This window comes from Mauremys mutica, chromosome 6, assembly GCF_020497125.1.
Source record: "Mauremys mutica isolate MM-2020 ecotype Southern chromosome 6, ASM2049712v1, whole genome shotgun sequence".
NCBI classification, from domain to species: Eukaryota; Metazoa; Chordata; order Testudines; family Geoemydidae; genus Mauremys; species Mauremys mutica.
This window is the reverse complement of record NC_059077.1, coordinates 76,388,033-76,414,924: the sequence shown is the minus strand read 5'-3', so window position 1 is coordinate 76,414,924 and position 26,892 is coordinate 76,388,033. Positions and strand designations below refer to the sequence as shown.

The 26,892-nt window shown below is 41.6% G+C and overlaps 1 protein-coding gene across 1 annotated transcript in view; it reads right to left on the bottom strand.

Moving 5' to 3' along the window:
• The window catches only part of MEGF10 (multiple EGF like domains 10), a 148,309-nt gene extending 124,924 nt beyond the window's left edge, over positions 1-23,385 (bottom strand). The window contains exon 1 of the mRNA XM_045022148.1: positions 23,204-23,385. The gene's annotated coding sequence lies outside the window, so the exon portion shown is untranslated. The remainder of the gene's footprint in view (positions 1-23,203) is intronic.
• Positions 23,386-26,892: the final 3,507 nt, after the last annotated feature.

Here is a 26,892-nt window from a genome sequence, read left to right as displayed (position 1 = left end):
CTTTTCAAGATGTTAACTACAGTGAACTAACTTACATCCTACGATGCCGAAAAGGAAAGCCGGGTATACTAAAGCTTTGGGATTTCACTTGGAGACAAACACATCTGGTGCAAACAGGAGCAATTCTGAAATCCCCATAAGAGATTCTGGCAAGGCCAAGAAGAAGTTGTTGCATTCTAGGATGCAAGCTCCACTGACTGCAGTGGATTCTAGCAAGGAAACTACTTGTTCATTCCAAAAACCAGCCATCTAAGGAAAGGAAGAAAGACAAGGTTGGCTTGCATCTTTCCTCAGGTAGTTCACTGCCAGAGGAGAAAGTGTTTCATGGCTGCTTCCCAATATGACTTTGTTCAACAGAGGATGATTCACTTTCTTAAAATGACCTACTGCAGACCAAAATAGGGTTGGAAAATCTGAGATCTGCAAGGAAAAGGTGTGCATAGGAAAGAAGACAGTCTGAAAGGTCATAGGCGTGGAGTCCTCAAATATTTTAGAAGTATGGAAAAGTATCCAAAACTTTGGGATGCTTAACCAAGCCACTAAACCTTTGCGGTTCGCCCATAATGGAAAACATGTTTTAAGCTTTTATGTTATTCATGCATAACACAATTTGACAAGAACTGTAGTTATGGGAAAAGAAGTCTGGTCTTAAAATGTGTATTAAAATTGCAGAAAATTAATTGAAAGTGTTTCAATGAAGAGATTAAGTCTCATTATGGCTCTCTAGGTTGTAGTGGAGGGAACAGATGGATGTTGGAGATGGAAGAAACTACTGGCAGCAAACTGGAGCCATTAGAGTGAACAAGTATCTCAATGTATTCTCTGTGTCTTTTTATTATCACAAATCAAAATGTTTATCTTTATTTATTATTCTGCTATAATAATTAATAATATATTCCTCTGTGGGTTATATGCAGCTTTTCCAGAACTAGTGAGTATGACTTTCATATGGCCTGACCTCTCATCATAAGAAATATCAAATCTCCTTCTTTAACATACCAAGGCTTAGCCATCATATAAATGTAGCACTGGTTCTATGGTAGCTCAGGGTAACAACAATGGGCCAAATCTCCCCTTTGTCCCAGAGACTTACAGAATGTAGTGCCTTTCATCCATCACAATGATAAAGCATAAATACACTTATACTGCTGTACATATTCAGCAGACTTGGAGACCGAGTAAGAAGTTCAGCATTTTTCCTTTAATGTTCCACTAGAAGAGACCAATTGTATGGACTTTGGAAGCAGCTTTGCAATGTTTAGATTCCACAATAGCATTTGTTCACACATTGTACAGTGCATTAAAAAGGGATAGCGTGCCTCCTGTTCTTCTCACTTACCTCAGTTACTTTGTAACTCCATTGACTCCACATTTATTCTGGTATAAGTGAGAAGAATATCAGGCCCAATACAGTTGCCTGAACATACCAAAGAAAAATAATTCTATGCTTCTAATCATTTTATTTCTAAATTTTGCAATAACTAAAAAATAAAATCAAAACTCTTCACACCAGGCAATCAATCGTTTTTACTAAAATAACGCCTACAGTTTAAAAAATGTTTCAATCTCACTGGCAGGTACTCTTCAGAAACAGTTGTTATTTACAGTATCTGTCTGGGGAAAAAAAAAAAAGATTAAAAGATCAAGTTACTCTTCACTTCCAAACAAGTCAGGCCACAGCTGTACATCAGATTCTGAGCAACTGTTTCACATGCACACAACAAGGCTTCTGTCTTCCCGCAGGGTTTACTCAGGTCATCTGCATGTGGCATGGATTAAAGCAGCACTAAAGCTCTATTATAAAGTAGGCTAAACAGTGAGTTTATACACACAGCGCCTGTGCCACTGGTAAATTCCTCCATTTGACATTCTCATCAGAGGGGTTTCCATATATTACATGCAGAGGAGACTATACAAAGTTTTACGTTCCATTGAAAAAAGTAAAAAAATGGTGTTTCATCCTGTGTATTTCCATGCTGCATTTAAAAAAAAGAGAAATAGGAAGGAGGAGTCTACTAAAAGGTCTTTCTGTGAAAAAACTGCAAATAACTGCAAAGGAATCAATGATCCTTTGTGTTAATAGAAAAGCAGAATTAAAGTCTTTGTGCAGATTATACTGTTTTCTCCAGAAGTCACACTCTCAAATTTTAAAAATATGAGTTGAGGCAGTGGTGTGCTAAAATGGGACCAAGTTATCTCAGTGGGACAATAAGCAACCCATCTCTCACCACCCCAGCATTATCCAGAGGAACAGGCTGAATGTGGGAAGGGGTGAGACAATAGTAGGGGGTTTCCTTTTCCCCGATCTACTTAGCAAGGCTATACTAGCAGGGCCAAGCCTGCTGAGCCCCAGAACACTTTGTGATTGTGTTTAAGGCTGCAACCCAAATTCCCTCTCTCCCTGAGGGCCATCACAGCCAAGGCCGTCCTTACCCATACACAAACTATGCAGCTGTGTAGGGCACCAGGAAATTTGGGGCACCAAATTGCCCTAAATTTCCTGGTGCCCTATGCAGCTGCGTGCTGTTCCAGCAGCCAGCCCGATCCCCCGGCTGGCTGAGCTGGCCAGGAAAGCTACCCCCGCTCCCGCCCTGTGCCCACTCCACCCCTTCCCCACATAGCCCCCAACCCCTGCTCTACCCCTGCCCCGCCCCAACTCCACCCCTTCCCCAGAGTTATGTCCTGGGGGACTGCAGCAGAGCTCGGGTGCGCCCTGCACTCACCGGGCGGCGGGAAGTGGAGTGACCCAGACTCAGCCCACTGCGCCCCACCGGCTCCCAGCCACGCCATCGATGAGCATTGGGGGGCAGTTTCCCCCTGCTCCCCCAAGGCAGGGTGCCAGAGGAGCACAGCAGAGCAGAGCATGCTGGGGCCAGGTCAAGCCACTTCCCCCCGCCTTACACTTTTCACTGTGTGTTTATGCAGCTTCCCTCCAGCCTCTCATGCTGCTTTTCTCCTCCTGGCTTCCAGCCACAGCTCCTCATCCTGCCTTGTGCTGCTCTATCTGTCCTTCCCCCAGCACACACAGAGGCCAGGACCTGAGCTGGGCTCCCTAATTGGCCTGGCTGCCTGGTCAATTAGACTGATTTAGAGTACTGTCTATTTCCCATTGGCCCTGATGTGGAGCTCTCAGATTGGCCAGAGGTTCTTTCAGTTCGAGGATCCTGATTCCTTCTCAGTCCTTCCTTTGTCTCCCTTGTATAGGCAGAGGGCCAATCAAAAAAACCCCACCAAGTTTTTGTAAGGGGCCAACGGTACCATTACATTCCTCTGGGCTTTTCAAAACTTATCCCCCTGGCCTCATGTACAATATATCACATAACACGTTGGAGTGGGGTGGAGGGACCACAGTACAGCAGGTATCTCATTGTCCTTGAAAATCCATGCTCACCACTCTGCCCAAGCAGTCACTGTACAGACAGTTGAGTAAGGCATTAGCAAAGTTAATAATGTCCATGACCATGTTTTTGGGGGGGAATCAAAACATAGGATACTGAAATGGATTATATACAACTGAAGTTAGGTATTACAGTTATATTTCACCCCTCCTGTACACAAAAACACTTCTGCTCATCATTGAGATACCGGGTTGGTACGACAGTCCTAGTGGAACAGGTAGGTCTTTTGGAGCCCCTAACCTGACTGCCTCAGAAGCCCCATCTAGCTCTCCCTCAGCCTCATCACTTACAGGTTCATCTTCTGTGGCCACCCATTCACAACTGCCAACTCTGGCTCAGAATTTGCAACTGCTTCAATGGTATATGTGTAAGGGACCCATTTCTCCTTCTTTCTGACACTATCACATATGTTTCTGAGCATACTGGGTTGGCTGGGGCCCTCTGTCTTATTGGTTTGGGAGGTAAAGGGCATAACTTGAGCTGATCCCTGTGTATTGCTCTCTCTAAACCACCCTTCTCTGGCCATATAGTATATATGGGCAACTCCAGGCTGTTGTGTCTGAGCACTATGTGGGTAACTGCTTCCCATCTACTCCCTATTTTATTCTGGCCCCTTGACTTGTGGTTCCTGACTAGCACTTGGTCACCAGTGTTGATGATGGCTCTGTGAGACTTATGATCATAGCCCCTTTTCCAAGACTAAGCTGCTTTTTCTGACACTTCTCAAGCAAGGGTCACAAGCCAACATGAACTTCCAGTGGTGTTTGTGGACCCATTCATCCAGTACTTCAACTTCAACCTCAGGTCAAGCTGATACCCAGCCCACATCCATGGGCAGCCTTGGATCTCTCCCAGACAACAGACAGAATGGCGCGTAACCCGTCAATGAGTGCAGGTGGCTGCTGTTTGCCAGAACCAATTCAGGAAGATGGTCTTTCCATCTCTGCTTTTGTTCAGATTGCATAGTCCAGAGCATCTTATATATGGTATGGTTGAACCTTTCACAATCCCTGTTCCCTGATGGATGATAAGGGATTGTCAGCAAGGTTATACATTTTACACAGCTCTGCTATCACACTGGATTTGAAGTTCCAAATTTGATTGGAGTGCAGACATGCTGGACATCTGTAATATCCAAACTGATGTTGTACCAGGGGTCTAGCCATTGTATGTGCAGTCTGATCCAGTGTGGGTACTGCAATGGTAAAACATGTGAACATAGAACATCTGTCAGCACCAATACATTCTCAAACCCATCAAATGTTTTGCATGGTAATGTGTAGTCCAGAGCCACTATCTCCAGTGGACTAGTTACATTTATACATCCTATTGTGAGTCTCTCACAGGGACACGGGTGTTTGGACAAAGAACATCTCTTACACTGCTTAGTCATTGTGCAATCTCTGGTGCCATATTGGCCAATAAAAGCTCTGCTGGATGACTTCTGTGGTATCTCTGGAACCAAAGTGTCAGGACAGGTCCAATGCATAGGTTGTCAGCTTGGAGCCTGCAAAAGTTCCTTATTGTGACCCAACATTTTTTCCATTTGGTTCTGTGTGATTTTACAGCACTTCTGAGTCAGATTTTGTTCCAGTAATTCTCCAGAGCGATCTTCCTGATTCGAGATTACAGGCCAGAAACTCATCTTCACATCCTCTGCCACTATCATGAGGAAGTCTTTGTCATTCTCAATGTCTGGGACCTCTCCCCACTAGGCTAGGTATGGGACAGGACATCAACATTCTGCTTGGACCTGCTGGGCTACCCATCTCTGTTCAGTTGCTCCCAGACTGGCAGTATCCAAGTAGCTCATTGGGTTGTGGTCTATGAAGACAACAAACTTTTGGTACAGCAGATGATCTTTGCATTTTTCAGTCACCACCCACTTCATTGTAAGCAGTGTCAACCTGAACACATTGTAGTTCTTATTTCTTCTGCATTTCTCAGTAGGCTGCTCACATATGCAATTACTTTTTCCATTCCATCTTGCTTCTAGATGAGCACAGCTCCCAAGCCAAGTCTATATGCATCAGTGGTGGAATGAATGGTAAACTAAAGTCATATATCCTAATATGTGTTGTACTTCCCTTAGATCAGCTGGCATAGGCCAGTTAACCAAAATTTTAGTCTTTTCTTCATCTACTCGGATACCTTGAGACATAACTGTGTGTCCTAGGAACTGAATTTCCTTCCTCAACCAACATTTGCTAGGCTTCAGTTTGAGGCCATGCTCTTTTAACTTGGAAAACAGTGTCCAATTTCTCCAAGTGGATAGAATCACAGAAATATAGGGCTGGAAGAGACCTCAAGAAGTCATCAGGTCCAGCTCCCTGCACTGAGGGACATAGATCATCTCTGCCAAGTGTTAGTCCTTAGGTTCTTAAAAACCTCCAGTGATGGGGATTCCACAACTTCTGTTGGAAGCTTATTCCAGAATTTAACTACTCTTATAGTTAGAAGGTTTTCCCTAATATCTAACCTAAATCTTGCTTGCTGCAGATTAAACACATTACTTCTTGTCCTATTTTAAGTGGACATGGAGAACTATTGATCACTGTTCTGTTTGTAACAACCCTTAACATATTTGAAGACTGTCTTCAGTCTTCTTTTCTCAAGACTAAACATGCCCAGTTTTTTAAACTTTTCCTCATAGGTCAGGTTTTCTAAATCTTTTATCCTTTTTGTTGCTGTCTTCTGGATTCTCTCCAATTTGTCCACATCTTTCTTAAAGTGTGGTGACCGAATCTGGACATATTACTCCATCTGAGGACTGAGGAAAATATAATTATGTTATCCAGATGTAAAAGGAGAATTTCATAGATATAACAACTGCTCAACACCTTCTCCATTAAGCATTGGACGGTGGCAGGGGCACTGCACAGCCCAAACAGCATCAGTGTCCACTCAAACAGTAGAAACAGGGTAGTGACAGCAGTCTTCTCTCAGAGGTGCAGTTTAATGCTGAAAAGATTTTGGTCCTTCACAAAACGTCCCCAATTCATGGAAGAAGATATGCTTCCTTTCAGGGCACCTGGTTCAATCACCTATAATCACAACAGAAATGGACACCTCCACCTTTCTTCACCACTATCACAGCCATAGACTATCACTTTTTTTGAGGATGCCACGGGAGACCAGATCCTGCACATCACCTGAATTCCTGGAAGACAGCTTGGGATCTTCCTGTGTCTCTTTAATTGGTTCCATTTCCCCCAAGGGGATTCGATGGGTGTCCAAGGTGTTATGCACAAAATTGGTGTCATCTTTCGAAAAGACTTCCTTATGTTATTGTACCTGATCTTCAGTTAGGTCCTCCTGTTCAATATGTACTAGAACCTCCCAGTGCAGATAACCACTAGTTGAGCCTGGAAAGGTCAGACCCTGAACCTCCTGGGTATGTAATATGTTCCTGGTGTTACTGAATGCTACTTTTCCCACTGGGACTACTGTAGTTGGCAAGTAGACCTCAGCAATGTGAACCCTTGGATGAAGTAGGATGGTCCATTCACTAGCATTTAACACTATGAATGGAATTTGTCCACCCTTATTTTGGGCCAAAGCATCAGCCACATATAGTCCGTCGGGCAAATCTGTTGCACAGGACCCTTCCACTGTCCCATTACAAAAATAAAGGGCCAAATTCTGTCTCCTTGTCAAAAAACCTGAGGGAAGGTTCCTCTTTTGGAGTTTCCCCCTACATTATTTAATGGAGAGGGATGCCTCTCCTTCAAAATGGGCAGATAGTTTGGCCCTCAGAATTCCCAGATCTTGAGACGTTGTCCAGAACTATTTGTGCTGAGGCCCTGTGCCTCCTCTGTAGCTTCAGGGTCTACTGTCCTTCCACAGTCCATTTCTAGTTGATTTGGCAGGGCTTCTGCCATTTACCACTGCCACTGGGATCCTCACCCTTCAAAAGGGGTAACCCACAGAACACAGATGGCTCCATGAAAAAAACTGAATCAGCACCAGACTGTACTAAGTTTTTAGTGAATTCCATGCAGAGTTATAGGGCAATAAGGGAACAATTGAAAGATAAGTGATTGGGGACAATTCCCTTCCCCCACTCTGACTTGGGTCAACTACTCCCCAGATGATAAACCTGCAAAGACATAAGAGCCCTCCATGGGGTCCAGAAAAGGAATGGGTGGCTCTGAGCAGGCAGATGACTCTCTCTTCCACACAGAAGTGGGAGTCCTACACACTGAAGATCCTCTACATGTGAAGAGCTGGGATGCATGATCTGGTCCCAAATTTCTAGTTATTCTCTTTGTAAAAATTTACACATTTTCAAGGTTTTGTCTTTCTTATAATAATATATCCCAAGAAACTGGAATAAGATAACTAAGAAAGTGGTGAACTTCCCTGTGTTATCTCAATCGAGTGTTAACTTTCAGGTGTAATTATTAGCCAGTAAGCCTCCAGGTTCACATATGTTTATATGTGGCATTTATAATAACATGAATTGCTTCATATATGTATGTCAATTCAAACATGCAAGAGTATAACATCTAAGAAATCCCAAAAGAGCCCAGAGAGAGAAGGTACAAGCTCAGAATTTCCAGTTTTCAGAATACAGTTTAATCCATTTGATGTCATGTAAATTATTGCCCCTGATTAATTGTATTATAGCTGTTTTGCATGAATTACACAAAGATAATTCCCTCACTTATTTTCAAGTATACACCACAGGCTATGACCATACCTGCCTTTCTCTACACTGACCAGTCAGTTGAGGTCAGCATCATGACACTTAACCCAATTGTTAAAAATTGTATTTAAACCAGATTCAGTTTCTTTCAGTTAAGAAAAACCCTCAAAGAGCAACAAAGATGCTGCTCCAGCATATGCTCTCCATAGAAACATAGCATCATCTATGTTGTTACAGGTCTCCTCAACACAAGATGATAATCTCACATACAGCCATGGGCTGTGGCAGAAAGCCAGAAATAGGCTGTATGTATTAACTATATATATTTATTAGATCTACCTACAATTATGTACACCAACTTTGGCAAGGAAAGATCATAGAATCTCAGGGCTGGAAGGGACCTCAGGAGATCATCTAGTCCAACCCCCTGCTCAAAGCAGGACAAATCCCCAGACAGTTTTTTTTTTACCCCAGTTCCCTAAATGCCCCTGTCAAGCATTGAACTCAGCAATGCTAGGTTTAGTAGGCCGATGCTCAAACCACTGAGCTATCCCTCCCCAAAGTAAAAGAAAGTATCGAGGACACTAGATTTCAGATGCAAAGAACATGCCAGAATTTATGGATATTGGCCTGCAAACCAAGAATATCTGATAGTAGGATCCTGAGATATGATCACCACATTAGGGATAATTAAGAAGGCTGTATCTAATCCCAGGTGCATTGCATTCAGGAGTCCACTGAAAACCTCTGGAGAACAAATGCCTGTACATGCTTACTACCATTAACCAGTTCTTCTTTGACAGTAATGGAGGTGCTAGAAGGCATGTAAATCCAGAACACTAGTGCACCCTTAAAGTTAACGGGGGAGTAGGAGGTAAATGGGTGTGTGTTCTTTTTTGTATCTTTGTGTTGTAAAAAAAAAATAGACTTGAAAGGTTTTGTGGAGGGGAAGAATTAGGGGCTAATTTAAAAAAATTACATTTTGTCTTTCACATTAGAATTCAGGTCTGATTTTCCCCAGAAGGTTCTGGGGATATGTCTACACTAAGCTATTTTACTTAAAATAGCACCAGGATAAACTTGCTCGCAGCATTTTAAACAAACACTTAGGTGAGTGGAGAACTAGTGAAATTATGACATCACAAGAGTTGAGTAAACGCTGAATAACTGAAAGGGAAAGTTCAAACAGGAATTAAGACAAGGAAATCCTATGGCCTGGTGTCATGCAGGAGGTCATACTAGATTATCACGGTTGCTTTTCTTGCCTTATAATCTATTAAAGGAATTTTTTAGTCAGACTGTTTAAAATTATCTGTTTTTCGCGTACTTAACTTTACTTACTTGTTTTTGTTATTTAACTTCAGTGACTAATTCTGCAGAGAATAAGTCTTCAGTAAAGATTCAGCACTCCCACCCATTTAAGTAAAATATAAGAACTCATAATATGCATGACTGAAGATACCCAGGATGTCCCCCAGCAAAACCAGGGAAGCCTGGATGCGACATTCCTAATATGTCTAAGATCTAAAAAAGAAAAAAAATTAGGTGTTTTTTATACATTATTTAAAAAGGCATAAGTCCATTTTTTAAAAAATCTGTTGCTGTTCACCTTTAAAGGGACTTTATTGTACTCCCCTGAGAAAACATGGGAGTGTCCTTTAAGAAGGTGGGTAGTGGGTGTGAAAGACCAGCCCTATTCCGGGGTGTAGCTGATGATAAGTTTGTGAGTAGCAGAAGAAATCTTTCCACACGACTTATTTATCATGCTAGTTCTGGAAAGATACGAGGCTTCTAATTCAGTTGGTAACCCCCAGAAAAACATTAAAATTAGTGCTAGATGCCCAAGGGCCATGGAGAACAAATTTTCTATGAATGTAGAACCAGGCTGTCATATTATCTGCCCTGTTGTGGCATTAAATTATCTACATGAGCATCACATGATCCATATACAGTGGCAAAAGCCAAATGATACACCGTGATGGGACTGTTGCTACATAACAACTCATCTGTTTGTGGGATAGTCAGACAACTAGGTTTTAAGCTCCCTGCCTTACATTTTCCTAGTTTTAGGTCTCTATTTGCAAACTGATCTTCATAGGCAGGTGTCTGTGCAGATCTCTTTGCAGGATCAGGATTACAGCACCCATATTAGGCCAATAAGTATTTTCCCTTTCCACATTCTGCTGTATAAGCAACATATTATAAAAATGTCTCACTTTCCAGGTTAATTAATTAATTTTTGGATATTTATTTTTACATAGTAATTTTATTCTCTATTATTCACTGCCTTTCACTATTCTCTAGTAGCATGGGTGAGTAGACTAGCAAACAGAAGAGAATGTGGGGCAACTGAAGTATGTTTGTAATGTGAAAACTTTCTTCTTTGATACCCCTTGAAAGCAACAGACTAGTGGCTACAACAGCAACACTACTGTGAATGTTGCTTGTACTGCAAGTTCCACTTGTTAAGCATATTGGGCCAAATTCAGTGCACCCAAGCAATCCTGTTCTTTCCCTCCCACTTTCTGTGACATATTTCTGATGCCTTTTCCTTCCTGAAAGAATTCCAGCTTGCATCTTTCAATGTCATCAAAAATATTATAGATTGCATGAGTTTCAAAGGGACTTCCAGCATTTGTGATGTCACTGAATATAGCAATCTGAGTACTTTCAATATACCTGAAAATACCAAAAGAATTACCCGGTGAGGGGAAAGAAGATATGAGGAAGGGGGCATGCTAGAAAAGGAAGATTTTTTTTAACAGGGAGCTGAAGAGATATTTCTATGATGAATGTCAATGGCCTTTACATGCCTAATTTCTTTAGCCTTCTTTGAAAATCCCAGCCCTTGTCTTTAAAATGATCTCGATATGCATATACTTTAATGCTCGTTATATTAGTATTCTGTTTTATGAATTAGTTATCCTTCTGGCTATGTTACACATGATTTCTCTGAAATGACAGACACAGACATCCATGCTAACAACAAAGCAAGAGCTTGGAACTGAAGTATATAACTCATTGCCTAAGCAGGACCTGGGATGAGCTAACGTAAGTGTAAAGTGCTACTTTTAATAATCTAGCCACCAAACAGTATGTAGTAGAAATAATCTAGTGCACCAAACAGTATCAATCAGCACTATTTCAGTACTATGATCTACCTAAATTCATATACTATGCAGTCAAAAACTTAAAGCTAGCTGCTGCTTTTGTTTTTTAACCGCTATAACCAATAAGATACAAATAAATGTGGCCAGTGCTTTCAAACAATCACTTTGGACCTAAATTTGTTAACACAAATATAATTATCACTACTTGGCATTAATTCCCTTTAGATTAATCCTAGTAAAAAGGAGCATCAATGAAAAAAAAAAGCCATTCTACGAACTTTGCTTCTCATAGTAATTCAATGAGATATTTGCTCTTATATTTTTATATAATCTCCAAATAAAGAGACATCCCTGTTTTAAGTGACAATGATTTAAAGACATTAATAGTGATGTTTTAAATAAAGGAGCTCTTATGCACAAAACAGTAATTATATGGGTAATTAAAATCCACTGCAGTAATAATGATGCTCTGTGGCCTGCAGAACATTCCTCAACCATAGTGCATACAAAACTCGCAGACATCATTTACATACTGTTTCTAATAGAAGGGGAAAGCCCAGCTTTTACAGAAAGTCTGGCATAGTTCTAAAACAAGCAATTTTTAAAAAATGGTTAAGATCCTTTTCTTGAAGGCTGTCTCCCACAGAATAAAAACAGACTGGCTAGCACAGCTCCATACTTCACAAACCTTTATTCTCCTAAACTATTCAGCTGTGCTAGGTCACAGTGATCACTCTTCCAGGAAGGTTTCTTCTAATCAATGGAAGGAATTTCTTATGCTGACAGTCTAGTCTCTCTCTGGCCCTGGCTGGGTGGAATCTTCACAGTTCCATGGGCTTATTTCTTTCCACTAAAAACACTGACCAAAACATATATTTAAAGCCTTGGGGGAGGAGCTAGTAGGGGTTCTGATTCTCCCCTCCTTATTCCACATTCCTCCCAGTACTTCTCCTGGAGCAGTGTGGCTCTGCACTGTCCCTTATGCTATGAGTACATAGCACTAACCAAGGGAAAGCTTACAAAGTAGTGGGCAAACTTTGTGATTTTTATTGTCATAGGAATCACAGTTGTAAAAATGGCTGATTTTAATCATAGCACTTAATAACGATACTTTGAAATGAGCCATTTGTAAATTAAAGTACTCTGTCCATATAGAGCCTGATTGCCCAGTCATTACATTAGTGAGCAATTACACTTTGTGCCTTTGTAGTCAATGGTGTATATGTGAGCATACAACCCTGTGAGTAAGCGTGAGCAATAGCATTGCATGGGTGTAATACTGAACGGAATGTGGCCCTTTGTTTTTGCTGATATTTTATATATAAATAACAGAATCATCTTCTACCAAGGCTCTTATGCTATGTATTTAACATTTAAATACTAGTACATCTACTTTAACATTTCTATGTTTCATTTTTGACAACAACTGCAAGAACAAAATACCTTCTAGCATTCCTTAACTGAATCTATGTTGACACAAACTAGTACAAGCATAAGTAATTTTGGTAACAGCCTCTCCCAAAAGCATATAAAAAAAGAAAACAAAAAGTCCGAATGACAGATAATTGAATAAACAGGATAGATTATTTAATATACTTCTATTACCAATTACAAACATTGCTTTTTTTCTTTCAAGTGTCTCCAAAATCAAGTATTCACTTACAAGAGTATAAACAAAGGGTAAAAAATAATAAATAAAGTGCAATAATTTGCATCCATGTAATCTAAAGCTTTACAACTCATTATTCAAAACATTATTACACAGTATAATCAAGGTACAATGCAAAATATAGATAGACCATAAGCAACCTTGGGGAAGCTTAACTCCTTATGCTTCAGTGTTATATAGTAGTGGAAAATAAAGATTAAAAAACACTGACAACAACAAAGATCTTCTTGAGAATCATATGTGGCCTTTGAGCTAAGTGTTTATGGGTAAACATGTTTCAAAAGAGGTTAAAGTCAGAGCTGATCATAGGATCCAAAAAGGCAGTGAAATGATCAAGTATCATTACTCTTATTTATGGAGTAAGGCCAAAATCCTGCCCCCCGGCTCTCAGCCTGAGAAACTCAGCTGGATACTGGGGAGCGTCGTCAGGGAATAGCGAGAAGAATCCTTCCCCAAAGGCAGTGGAGGGAGAACAGTTGTTTTTAAACAAATACATTTCTAATTGAAGGCCTTTCCACTCCAGCTGTCTTATCCTAATTTTTAAATAGGCTTACAGTGGATGACGCAAGTCTGCTGCCTCTGGGGGCCAGAGCTACCATAGTGTACAAGTATTCTGGGACCTTGCTTCTTTTCTTGAGTCTTGTAATTTTGGCACATGATCATGAATGTTTTGGAAAAGATTTTTAAGACAAGGGCCAAATGCTGCCCACAGATATTAGTGTATACAACTCCTATTTAAGGTTCATTAGTATAACATACATGTATTTGTGGGCAGATTTTCATTCAAAATTTGCACTAGTGCTTATGAGGCATCTATAATAATTTGATTAAATGGACTCAAAAGTATACTGTGGGGAGAAATCCTGCATTAGGAGGTGGAGGCACTAAATGACCAACTTGATCTTTTCTATCTATAACATCTGTTATTCTATTTGTATGATTCCCATTCTAACTTTATAATTCTATATTGTCTATTATTTGCTGACATATCTTACGTTTCCATACAGGAGCTTACAAAAACTATATACAAGAACTGCATCAGTTATGTCACTATAAACAGTTTAACTGCTGTAGACCTTCACCTCTTGATGGTTTTTTTACATAAGACCGCTTCCAATGTATTAATTTCCTTGGGGCTACCAAGCTTAGTTTGACTATTGGCTTCAATAGGCTCTGATGCCAGCCAGCCATGCATAATGGCTTCTTTGTCTAGTTGTCACATGAACAGTTTTATGTTACGATTATTGTCACTCCAGGCTTAAACAGGAAGGCATGCTTTCACACAAATCATCCACTTCGTGGGCTCTCTTTGGCAGGAGCCCTGTGCTTAGAACTATTTTACTCCATAGTTTATCAGGATAGCTGATTACTAAAACCTTGAGAATAAAGTTTAAAAATGTATCTAATTCAACCAATGCTTAATTTTATCCACCTGTCACAAAAACAAAGAGGCAAGTAGCATGAATTAGCCACCATTTAAATAATGATGCAATTTCAAGGAAGAATCAAAACCCAATTCAAGTGTTAAACCATACGGATAATAAAAAAATATATACTGCAGTGTGATTAAAGAGCTGAATGAAAGTAACAACAGAAACACAATTTAGAGTGAATTGACAGTCATCCTTAATTCATCCGGTTGAAAGCATATTGCAGCACATATGGTCAGAATCATCCCCCATTAGTCTGAAACCACCTCAAAAATGTAACCACAATGGGGAGACAAGCACAGCATTTCAGCTAGAAAACTGCACCTCTTTGTTTTACCAGTCTCATCCTTACCAGGATTCATGTACCACTAATTAGAGTTTCAGGTGGTACATAGGGCTTTGTGTGGAGAATGGTATTTGGGAAAGAAAACACATGAATGTCAAACTTTTCTGCCTCTGAAATACACAGCTCAAATATCTTAGAAAAATTAGGAAGATAAAGCTTATATTGACTTTAACAGGAAAAATACAGGTTACTTTTGTGGTGACAGCAATGTTAGTTTGTATCAGGGGCGGCTCCAGGCCCCAGCACGCCAAGCGCGTGCTTGGGGCGGCATGCTGCGGGGGGCGCTCTGCCGGTCGCTGGGAGGGCAGCAGGCAGGGCTCCGGTGGACCTCCCGCAGGCGTGCCTGCGGAGGGTCCACCGAAGCGGCGGGACCGGCAACCGGCAGAGCACCCCCCGCGGCATGCCGCCGTGCTTGGGGCGGCAAAATGTCTAGAGCCGCCCCTGGTTTGTATTACATTCTCTAAGAAAGAAATCCATCAAATTCCCTTGCTGTGGATGGCTAATAAGTCTGCAGTAGAGTCTGTGACATGCTAGATGGTAGACAACCAACCACCATGAAGGAATCATTCCAATTTATGCTGCTAGTGCACGGATATCTATGAGACTCCATTAGGGATTAAACATCTACCTTTATAAGAACAGAATTTTCTTTGCAGGACTGAGACCTAAAATATTGAGGACTAGATTCAGATACTCTTACTCACTCTCTGAAATACCCTGCTCTGGAAGTAGTACAAGTGAAGTCAGTAGCACTACTAGTGGAGTAAGGTCCTGTTCAATTAGCGTAAGTGTAATAGAAACTAGCCCTAAGTGAGATCAGGGCACTCAGCAGCACCTCACAAGATAGAGTTCCAAGTGCCTAAAAGGCCTCGCAAAACAATATGAGTTATCCCAACTGAAATGGTAAAATGTTTGAAACAACAATCTATTTGTGTATTGTTTCCTGAGTTTAAACCAATAATAAAATAATTATTCAATCTCCAGTCCAGCTTCTGCCCATCTCATCCACTGAAATGGCTCTCATCAGTCTCTAAATACCTCTTTCTGGTCAAATCTCAGAACCAGTACTCCATCCTCATTCTCCTCGGCCTGTCAGCTGTCTTCGACACCACTGACCACACTCTTCTTGAAATCCTGTCCTCCCTTAGCTTCCATGACTTAGTCCTCTCTTGATTCTTTTCCAACATTTCTATTGTTCCTTCAGCATGTCATTTGGAGGATTTGCCCCATCCACCCTCCAATTTTCTATGCGAGTTAAAAGAGGTACTTGATCCCTTTCTCTTCTCCCTCTTACACTTTGCCTCTGGTTATCTCATTTGCAAGCATAAATTCAACTACTTTATGCTGACAATTCACAGATCTACTTCTCTACTCAAGATGCGTTTCCTTCTGTCCACTCTAAAATCTTGGCCTGTCCCTCTGACCTCTCTTTGTGGATATCTAGCCATTAGCTCAAGCTCAACATGACAAAAACAGAGCTCCTAATCTTTTTCTCCCAAACTGTCCCCACTTCCTCCTTTCTGAACCACTACAGACAGTACTGCCATTCTTCCTGTTACTCAGGCCTGTAACCTGGGTGTCACTTTTGAGTCAGCTCTATGTCAAGTTCCTCATATCCAGGCTGGGCCTAAACCTTGCCAATTCTTTCTGCCACTGTCGGTAAGATATGGCCTTACCTATCCATCCACACCACTAAGACTGCCAGCCAGGCTCTCATCACCTCACGTCTCTATCACTACAACATATTTTTCTCTGGCTTGAAAAATACAATCTTGCCCCCACTTGTATGCATTCAGAATGGTCCTGCAAAGATCATTTTCTTAGTTCTTCACTTTGACTATGTCACCCCCTATCCTGCACTTAGGACGGAAGAATCCCATGCACTGCTACAGACTAGGGACCGAATGGCTAGGCAGCAGTTCTGCAGAAAAGGACCTAGGGGTTACAGTGGATGAGACGCTGGATATGAGTCAACCGTGTGCCCTTGTTGCCAAGAAGGCTAATGGCATTTTGTGCTGTATAAGTAGGGGCATTGCCAGCAGATCAAGGGATGTGATCATTCCCCTCTATTTGACATTGGTGAGGCCTCATCTGGAGTACTGTGTCCAGTTTTGGGGCCCACACTACAAGAAGGATGTGGAAAAATTGGAAAGAGTCCAGCGGAGGGCAACAAAAATTATTAAGGGGCTGGAGCACATGACTTCTGAGGAGAGGCTGAGGGAACTGGAATTGTTTAGTCTGCAGAAGAGAAGAATGAGGGGGGATTTGATAGCCGCTTTCAACTATCTGAAAGGGGGTTCCCAAGAGGAGGGATCTAGACTGTTCTCAGTGGTACCAGATGACAGAACAAGGAGTAATGGTCTCAAGTTGTAGAGGGGGAGGTTTAGGTAGGATATTAGGAAAAACTTTTTCACTAGGAGGGTGGTGAAGCACTGGAATGGGTTACCTAGGGAGGTAGTGGAATCTCCTTCCTTAGAGGTTTTTAAGTTCAGGCTTGACAAAGCCCTGGCTGGGATGATTTAGTTGGGGATTGGTCCTGCTTTGAGCAGGGGGTTGGACTAGATGACCTCCTGAGGTCCCTTCCAACCCTGATATTCTATGATTCTATATTTGCGTTTCTATCTTGGCTCCCCTTTCTCTATCACATCAAACAAACGATTTGTCGTCACTATTTGCCTTTCACATGGCTGTCATTTCTCATAACCTATCCAGATTTTGACTGCTGCCTCCAGTTGACCAATGATGCAAGCCTTCATCACTCATTATATTTTCAAACAAGCCCTTCTGTGCTTTCTCTCATGCTGCCACTCACACTTGGGAGGACCTCCTTGTAAACACCTGCAAAGCCACATCATTGTCCTCTTTAAAACGCTCCTTTGCTATGATGCCCACACAAATCTTGACTGTTTATCATGCTGACCAAGATTGTTTCATCGTCTGCTTGTACTCCCTCATCAGTCTGTCTATATCCGCCTGTTGTCTTAAATTTATATTGTAAGATTTTTGGGCCAGTGTTTGTAAAAAGCCTACCAAGAGGTCCTGATCTGTGACTGAGGCTCATGGGTGCTACCACAATACAAATAATAAACAACAACAGAACTCATATAGAGCTTTGAACTTTCAAGCTCCTTTACAATTATTAACTAATGAAGCCTCTTAGCACCCCTATGAATTAAATAGTTAAAAAGTTAGATAGAATTAGAATTATACCCATTTTAAAGTTAGAGAAACTGAGGCAGAGATTAAATGTCTTGCCTGAAGACACACACTGAGTCAATGGTAGAGCCAAGATTACAATTTCTGATGCCCAATCCCAGGCTCATTCCTCTAGAACTCATTGCCTCACACATCGAGAGAGTTCAAAATTATTGTTTCAGTGCACATTATGGATCAATTTCTTTGCTAATTAGATATGAAAGACAGGTACATTATTTAAATTAAATTGTTACAAGAGCTGCAACTAGACTTGCCTGTCTAAATTTCAGCCTGTGGCTAATTTGTACATCTCACAGACTGAGCTATCTGCAGTCCTCAAAAGATGTTTTGTTTGAGTAAAGACCAAATAGTCTGCTTGGGTTTATTAACTGAGACACTGACACAATTAATCAAACTGAATCAGCAAGGCCTATTGCCCCCCTAGAACTATTTTTCTGACAAGATGGCTGTAATTGATATCAATAGTCTCAATTAATTGGAATAACGTTGGAATATTACATGAAAATACAGATTTCTCTCATAATTTTATATGCCCACATGAAAAGAAAACAGGCACAATTATGTATAAATTTGTGCCACATTGTTTTTAAGTCTCTGAAAAAGTCACAAGTAGAAATTATTAGAGATTAGTGTCCATTAAGTAGGTATTAGATTATCACTGCAAATGTAGGCTCAAATTCCATTATCCTTGCTGATGATGATCAGCACCTTGCTCCTCAATTAGTCTGACTGATTTCAGTGAGACTGTTTGTGGTGTAGGGTACTATTCAATGTAAGGGAACCAATCTTTGACTGGTAGAAAGGCAGTAACCGTGACAACTAGATGGTCAGATTCTGATGTCAATAAACCCATTCACTGAGTAAAGTGATACTTACGAGTGAGAATCTGGCCCATAATCCCATTGTTAAAGAAAAGGTTTATAAAAGATGTTTTATTACCACTATATTTAATGTTTATTTTGTAATGTTTTGGCAACACAAACTATCTTAACTAGTACCGAGAATTTCATCACATATGCAAGCACTCTGCATTTTTTCCAACAGCAGCTTAGTTTCCATTAAAAAAGGACATCTGATAATGCCGGTACAACAAAAAGGTATGAGACATGCTGTGTAAAACTTTTGCCAAGTAATTTGAACAGAAACTCAAGGGACACTTACCAGCTGCAGTCAAAAGCCCCCTCAATACAACTCTGTTTTTTGCCAGCTAAACTTAAATATGTTAATACTTTTCCTGTGTTCCTTCTGTATCCAAATTAACTGCTTTTGAGAAATCAAAACTAGCTATTTGCCTCATTAGATGGTTGTGCTCATTTATTGAATATGCCTTTTTTTTTTAAATATATGAACATAAGAATGTCCACACTGAGCCAGACCAAAGGTCCATCTAGCCCAGTGTCTTGTCTTCTGACAGTGGCCAATGCCAGGTGCTTCAGAGGGAATGAACAGAACAGGTAATCATCAAGTGATCCATCCCAGCTTCTGGCAAACAGAGGTTAGGGACACCATCCCTGCCCATCCTGGCTAATAGCCATTGATGTACCTATCCTAGATAAATTCAGAGAGTTCTTTTTTGAACCCTGTTAGTGTCTTGGCCTTCACACCATCCTCTGGCAAGGAGTTCCACAGGTTGACGGTGCATTGTGTGAAGAAATACTTCCTTTTGTTTGTTTTAAACCTGCTGCCTATTCATTTAATTCAGTGACCCCTAGTTCTTGTGTTAAGAGAAGGAGTAAATAACACTTCCTTGTTTACTTTCTCCACACCAGTCATGACTGTATAGACCTCTATCATATCCCTCCTTAGTCATTATGCTCATGGTAGGTGCTGGATGAACCACCTAAAGAAATTCCCAGTTTATCTACAAACTAGGTACAGCACATGCAACAGTAGTGTAAAGTTCCCTACATTTTCTTCTTGGGTGCCTGGTTTAGAGGAATCGCCTCTAGGATCTTGTCTACTTATTAGCTGTATTGCACTCCCAGTGCAGCTCCACCAGTGATAGCAATGATGGAAGCTGTTATGTAGACAGGACTCAGGCATTTTTACCACTGTGTCATCCAGGTTTCCACACTACAGCATTCATTGTTTCTACTGCATGTAGAGAATTAAAGCTACAAAGTTTGCTAATGTAGAGGCAGCCTAGATGTGAAAGGATAATTCAGTCTCCAGGACTTTTTATTCCTTGGTGAAATAACACCAATACCAATTCTAGTTTATGTGATGTAAAAACTTATTCAGGGAAAACTAGACTGAGATAACCAACTCATTTTACATAGACCATTGAAAGGACAACAAATGATCATTTTTGGCTAGTTATGGATTAGAACTAGTGAGCTAGAGGGGAAGATTCACTTTCAATCCCATGAACTGTTCAACTCCCTGATTAAAGTTATTATTTTAAACTGTTAGTCATTTATCTTTTAAGGAGATTTGTTAAAGGGCAATCTACATTTCAAATTTGGTTGTATGACAAGAGAATATGTCTGTCCCAACTGTCTTTATAGGGAAAATGATCTAGTTTTTACAATACAAGACCCACATTTTCAAGATGTGAATGAATACAAGTTGGACACATGCAAAAGTGAAAATTTGGGCCTAAGATATTTTGTACATCCAATTTATTAAAAATCTTCTGTAATACCTCTGCCTGGCTGGCACATCTGACTTGAGACTGAAAATAAAAACTGCTACTCAATGGCTTTTAAAAGGAAACAGAACTAAGAACCCAGAAAACATGGATAATTTGCCCACCCAAATTGCTACTTTCATAAATTCCTCCTCCAGCTCAGTCAGTTCCACCCTATACTGCACATCAAGAAGAATGCACATAGCTAATTATGTATGCTTTCTCCCTGAATTGTGTTTTTGGGCACAACTGCCATTCAGGGTTGTTTACAATGAAATTGAAGTCTGAACACAGCTTTCAGTTTCAGTCTCATATCAGACATGCCACTGCTCACTCAATGCATCTTTTAAGTGCAGGTCAGCAACAAATTACACTTCTCCAAACTGATTTTTAGTTGTATAAGTTACTGAACAATAACATTTTCCTAAAGTCACTGTTGGTCTCTCTTCCAAACTATTTGACATTGCCAAGCATAGCTGAAAATCTCACTAAGTTTTGCACACCATCTCTTTTATACCATGCTGATAACAAATTTTGAATAGAGATTTTAGACCTTCAGTGAACTGAAAGGATTATAGACCAAATGTAGGCACCTAATATAGAGAAAGCATCAATGTGGTGAATGGCATAGAAACTACATTTATATTCTGACTATAGGGAAGTATCTTACAGGTAACAGCAACATCTTTGAAGAATTCATAAGATTCCAAACTAATTTGTGTTCTTAGTTCACCCTAAGAAATTCACCTAAAGTCTATTCTGAAAATAGAGTTTCATTTTTTTATAGTTGATTTGAGTGTATAATTCCAGCTGAAGTCCAACTAAGGTTTGGAAGAAATGAAAACATGGAATATTTGCACTCCAAAAATGCTTACAGGATATCACACTAGTGAAAGTCTTTATGCAGACACTCCTGAACACAGTCAAGTTATAAAGCAGGTGTGCATTTTTATGAGCAGAACTTGCAAGTTTACACCCACTTACAGCCCCAGGTCTCCTCCTGTTGTACAATGTTTTTAGAATTACTATTAGAGATCAAATTAGTTCAGGGGGTCTCAACCCGGGAGTCGTGATCCCTCAGGGGTCGCAAGGTTATTACATGTGGGGTGGCGAGCTGTCAGCCTCCACTGCAAAATCCCACTTCACCTCCAGCATTTATAATAGCATTAAATATTTTAAAATGTGTTTTTAATTTATAAAGGGGTTCATACTCCCCTTGCTGTGTGAAAGGGGTCACCAATACAATTAGGTAGTATTGCTGAATTAGTTGCTCATAAAAAAAGGCCTTTGAAAACATTTTCTTTTCCCTTGTTCAGATACAGCCCAAATATGTCAGAAACAAAGGAGACGCGCCAAAGTCTAAGAGCCTTCAAAGAAAAATTAAACCTCTTTAAAGAAACAGTTTCCCTGCTACTAGTGTGGTCTGCCAGTCATAGGCTTGATTCTGCACTGAAGTGAATGGGAGTTTCCACTGACTGGAATGAGTACAGAATCAAGTCCCAAAGAAGGGGGAGTAGGCGGGTGCTATAAGGCATGAGGGAGGACATCTGGGGATGTATTGAGTGGAATCCCTATTTATCAGTTCACCCAGCAGTGATAACCCTACAGAAAATTATGATTAGTCTGTTGCCTTGACTAATATGTAAAGTTATTAGCTTCCTACACATAATTTTGAAGTCAAAAGGACAATGAAGAAAAAGTTACTCTTTGCAGAGGAAACTTATTTAAATGTTATTTTCCCCTTGCTTTGACTTAGAGAAATTCTGTCTAAACAGTCTAGACCAACTGGATGTGTGTGGATTATAAAAGACTGTTTTATTATTTGTTTAAAATAACAGTCAAACAAAATGTATATTTTCATATCACATCTGGTGTGGATGCTAAAACAAGGTATATTATCTATAGAGAAGAAATAAAAGGATTTTTTAAGTTACTCCTTCACACATACAAAAATGAAAACAAGAGGCATCTATATGTAATTTGTTACCAAATCAGGAAAAAAAATGATTCTGACTGTACCCAGTACATTCAAGAAAGAAAGAATACAAACACTCAACTACTATAAAGAATAAACACGGCCGTCAAACCTGTATTTAAGGAGAACCCGTCTCCAAGGTTTCCACAAACTCAGCTCCCAACAAGTGGGGAATGGCACAGACTTCAATATAAACAGCACACTTTAAACCCGCATCTGACCCTCTTCTGGAGTGTCGAGAACATGTGGCACTGCCGCTCCCCCGCATCTGGGGACCTGGCAAACATTAATGCATCTGCAAACACTGAGTAACTAATAGAAGAACAGTTTGGGTGGGGAGGGGGGAAGAATCCAAAGTTGCCAGAGGAAAAGACAACAACATCCCTGGGTAAAATATTCATGTTCGGAGCTGAATGGTGAGTCGAAAGGCGGCTGTAAACGACCCTAAGCGTGTTGCTCTCTGGACGAAATGCCCAATGTGAACCGCTCTCTAATCCACAAAGCGCCCAAAAGAAATGCAAGCGGCATACGAAGCCCACCCCAATCCCAACTTGGGGGGATTTCCCCTACAACAGCAACACTTAGAGGGCTTTTACCGCGCTCCCACCGCATGCAAAGTGCTGGGAGAGCCGATACAAACCACTTGGAAACTGAGCGCAGCCAGCACAACCCCGCGCACTGCTGAGGGGCTGGAGCCCAGAGGTCAGGCACAGCCCCGCACCACACACATACCTTACCAAGGAGAGCACGCAAAGCACCAGGCCCTTGCCAGGCTTCCTTACCCGCCCCTGGAGATGCTGAGCTGCACCCCAGCAGCGTCCTCCTCAGGGCTGCGCGCACCCCCCTGGCAGGGCACTTGCTGCTGCGGCCGCGGCTCGCTGGCTTAGCCTACAGCCGGCTGCTGCACCGAGCTGACGCCAGCATAGTGATTTGGCCCTAGGGCGAAGGGGGCAGGAGAACTAGATCCCCTCCCCGACCTCCCAGGGGTCCCGCTGGCCGCCGGGCGTGGAGGGCTCCCAGGGGTGGGGAGAGCCGGAGGGGGGAGCTCAGCTGCGGCTGCTCCTGGGACAGTCACCGAGGCGCTTCTCTGCCGCCTCCTGTCTGGCACGTAGCGCGAGTGCCCCCCGCTGCCGCCCCCGCTGTCCCAGGCGGGCTCCTGGAACCTGCTGCTCCCCTTTGTGACACCACAGCGCGCCTCGGCCAATGGCAAGTGTCCCGCCGCCGCCGCGCTCGAGCGAGAGGCGTGGAGTTCCCAGCCCCGGGGAGAGGCAGGGAGACGGAGCAGAGGATGCTGCTGCTGCTGCCGCCTCCAGCCTGGCCGGCCGGCCGGCGTGGAACACCCCCTACCCACCCACACCCTGCCCGGTGACATGCCCCTCTGCCCCGGGGCAGGGAGGCGCCCGTAGCTAGAGCGGCCCCACCCGGAGCCAGGGGACACACGCCAGGAGATTTGCGGGCAGGACAGAAAGGGACCCCGCGGCAGCCGGCAGCCGTAGGTAACCAGCCGGCTCTCTGCGCTGGGCAAGAGGTGCTCAGCTTTGCACTCCCCTGAGCCTGAGGCTGGCCAGGGGCCGGGCTGCTACTCCAGGCAAGTTGGAGCAGCCTGAGAGCTCCCATGCCCGGCCCAGGCAGGCCCTAGGGCCCAGCCACTCCGCCGAGGCTTGCAGGGATGCCCTAGACATGACTTCTTGCCCCGACACAGAGGACGCACTTGCAATGGCAAAATGCCACCCAAAGCCCTGGGGGAAGACTCTTCAGGGGTCAAATCAGCCAAGGCACACAGGGCCAGGGATTTGGCATGCAGTATCTAGGGGGAAATCCTGGCTGCCTGAAAGTCAATGGGAGTTTTGTCCAGACTTTCTTTCACCCCAAGCATAGATGCAGGACAAAGCTACATAGGATGGTCTGGACTTTAGGCCTACTATTGGTTTCTCATAGCTCTCTCTCTCATGGAGGGGCAGTTTGTTACATAGTACCAGCCCATTCCTGGTGACAGCCAAGGAAGGAGCCAGCACGCGCGCGCACACACACACACACACACCCGGGAAAGAAAACATACACATACACATAGTAGGAGGTAGTATTAGAAATGAGCCTTTGTACTGCAATATGACAAATGTTCCTATTCAGGAAGGATGCTTTCTTGGCGCTCTCCACACTCAGCACTCCCACCCTTTTTTAAGGCAAATGATCGTATTTCTATTTTATCCCTTTATTAAGTTCTCCCATATCACTATATTTCAGTGGAGTTAAAAGATGCATCCTTACTTTTCTCCCAAAATATTTTCAAGCGGTCAGAGGTTGAACCTTCTTCACCCTTCAAAGAGTAGTGGGTAGCACTGAAAACAAAAACCCATTCATAAAAGTGGGCAACCTATAGTCACTTCATCATACAGAGATGCCCAGAACAACTTCAAGGCTTTCAGAGGTAGGCACAATACAACCCCCACTAATAATGTAAAGTGCGGAGAACGAGCAGCTACTCTTAGCATGGTTGCTGCCCAGAAAACAATATTTTAATTTTATTTTGAATATAGTTTGGACAGATAATAAAGAAAGGCAGTGACTAAAATCCCCCAATACACGGTAATATTGGCAAATCTCCTTCCTTGCAAGTTATATTTATGACAAATAGGTAGAGTGTCTGTCTTTGCACATTGGTAAGATGTGTATAGCTTTTTATGCCAAGCAAAGTGTTTATAATTTTGTAAATAAAGTTTTCATTTTGGAAAGTATCTAGAAATTAGAGTTATGAAAACTCCACTCTGTATTGAGAGAAGTGACAAAGTGAAGCATTTGTGCTCTGTGAAGAAATTTCTTTGAAAATAGTGCCACCTGCTGTTTGCAACAATCTTTTCAGTATTGGTACCAAATCCTATTGCTTGGGTTCATTACAGTAATAAGAGTAGTCATTATGTTAGACAAAGAACATTAACTTTTTTTATTTAATGTGGTAAAAACTCCTTGCCAATACTAATGTTAGTTTTAAAAAAATCTATAACTGTTGTAGAATTACACAGATTGCATTTATTCCTCTCTCCTCCACCATCACCCCTGACCCCCCCCACACATTTATATGCTGAAAATTAACCACACTTTGTGGATCCCTACACAAAGAAATATTTCTGGCTAAGATAATGTCAGAGAAAAATAGACTGAGCTGAAGACTGTGAGAGTCTCAAAATGCTATGGCTAGGAACTGTCTTTTCCTTTGTGTGTGCGTTCAGTGCCTAACAAAGTGGGTCCCTCATCCTTGACTAAGGTTAGTGGGCACTATCAGAATACAAATAAATAAAATAATAATAATAATAATAGAGACTTTTTTAAATGTCCTCTTTTAGTACTGGCAAAGTACAGGAACAAGTAATATCAGGTACAATTTTTGAAACCAGAAACATCAATACCAGTCAAGATTTATGTAACCATAACAAAAAGCCAGATTTTATTACCTTTACTCATATTAAATAGTATCTCATGAGCAGTTCTACTGATTTCAATAGGGCTGCTTGTAGAGGTTCTTTTCAACATGTGTAAAAGTGGCAGACTCAGGTGAAAAATAAGTGACAAGAGAAATACTTAAAAAGACTATTTAGCCACAGGAAATCCTTGATCTTCTGTCACAAATTCTGTGAGTAATGATGAATACTTTTAAAGTTAAAAAAAAATCCACGGTCACATTGTCTTGCTTAGAAATACCTGTTTCCATTAACATAGGTGTTTTTTACTGATTTCAACTCTAAGGAATTAGAAACACAAAGCGTTATTAAATAAATAAGGTGAGAACTGACAAACTCATAAAACAAAACTAAAATTTTCATGCTGACATGCTGCACTTAAATTAAATATCCCTATAATGGCTAGATTTTTTTCAACGTATTCAGAACAATGTAGCACATCTGATCATAAGCACTGAAGATGATAAACTTTTAATGCAATGGTATCACTCATATTTAGTTTGCTACCTATTAACTGCCTTTATGGGAGAATCTTTCCTGGACTTTCTGCTTTCCAAGCAGCTGATCTCCAATTTGCATTTGGACTGTTTGTTCCCTCCCTAAGTGCATGACTTCAAATTTATTTGGATTTTGAAACTCATCTTGTTGCAGTGCATCACCTATTCTAATCCCTCCAAGAAATGGTAGCTTTGTAGTTGAATTCTGCACTCATATGCATTTAGAATCATAGACTTTAAGGTCAGAAGGGACCATTATGATCATCTAGTCTGACCTCCTGCACAATGCAGGCCACAGAATCTCACCCACCCACTCCTGTATCAAACTTGTGTCTGAACCATTGAAGTCCTCAAATCATGGTTTAAAGACTTCAAGGTGCAGAGAACCTTCCTGCAATTGACCAGTGTCCCACAGTTCAGAGGAAGGTGAAAAAACCCCAGGGCTTCTGCCAATCTGCCCTGGAGGAAAATTCCTTCCCGATCCCAAATATGGCCATCAGCTAAACCCTGAGCATGTGG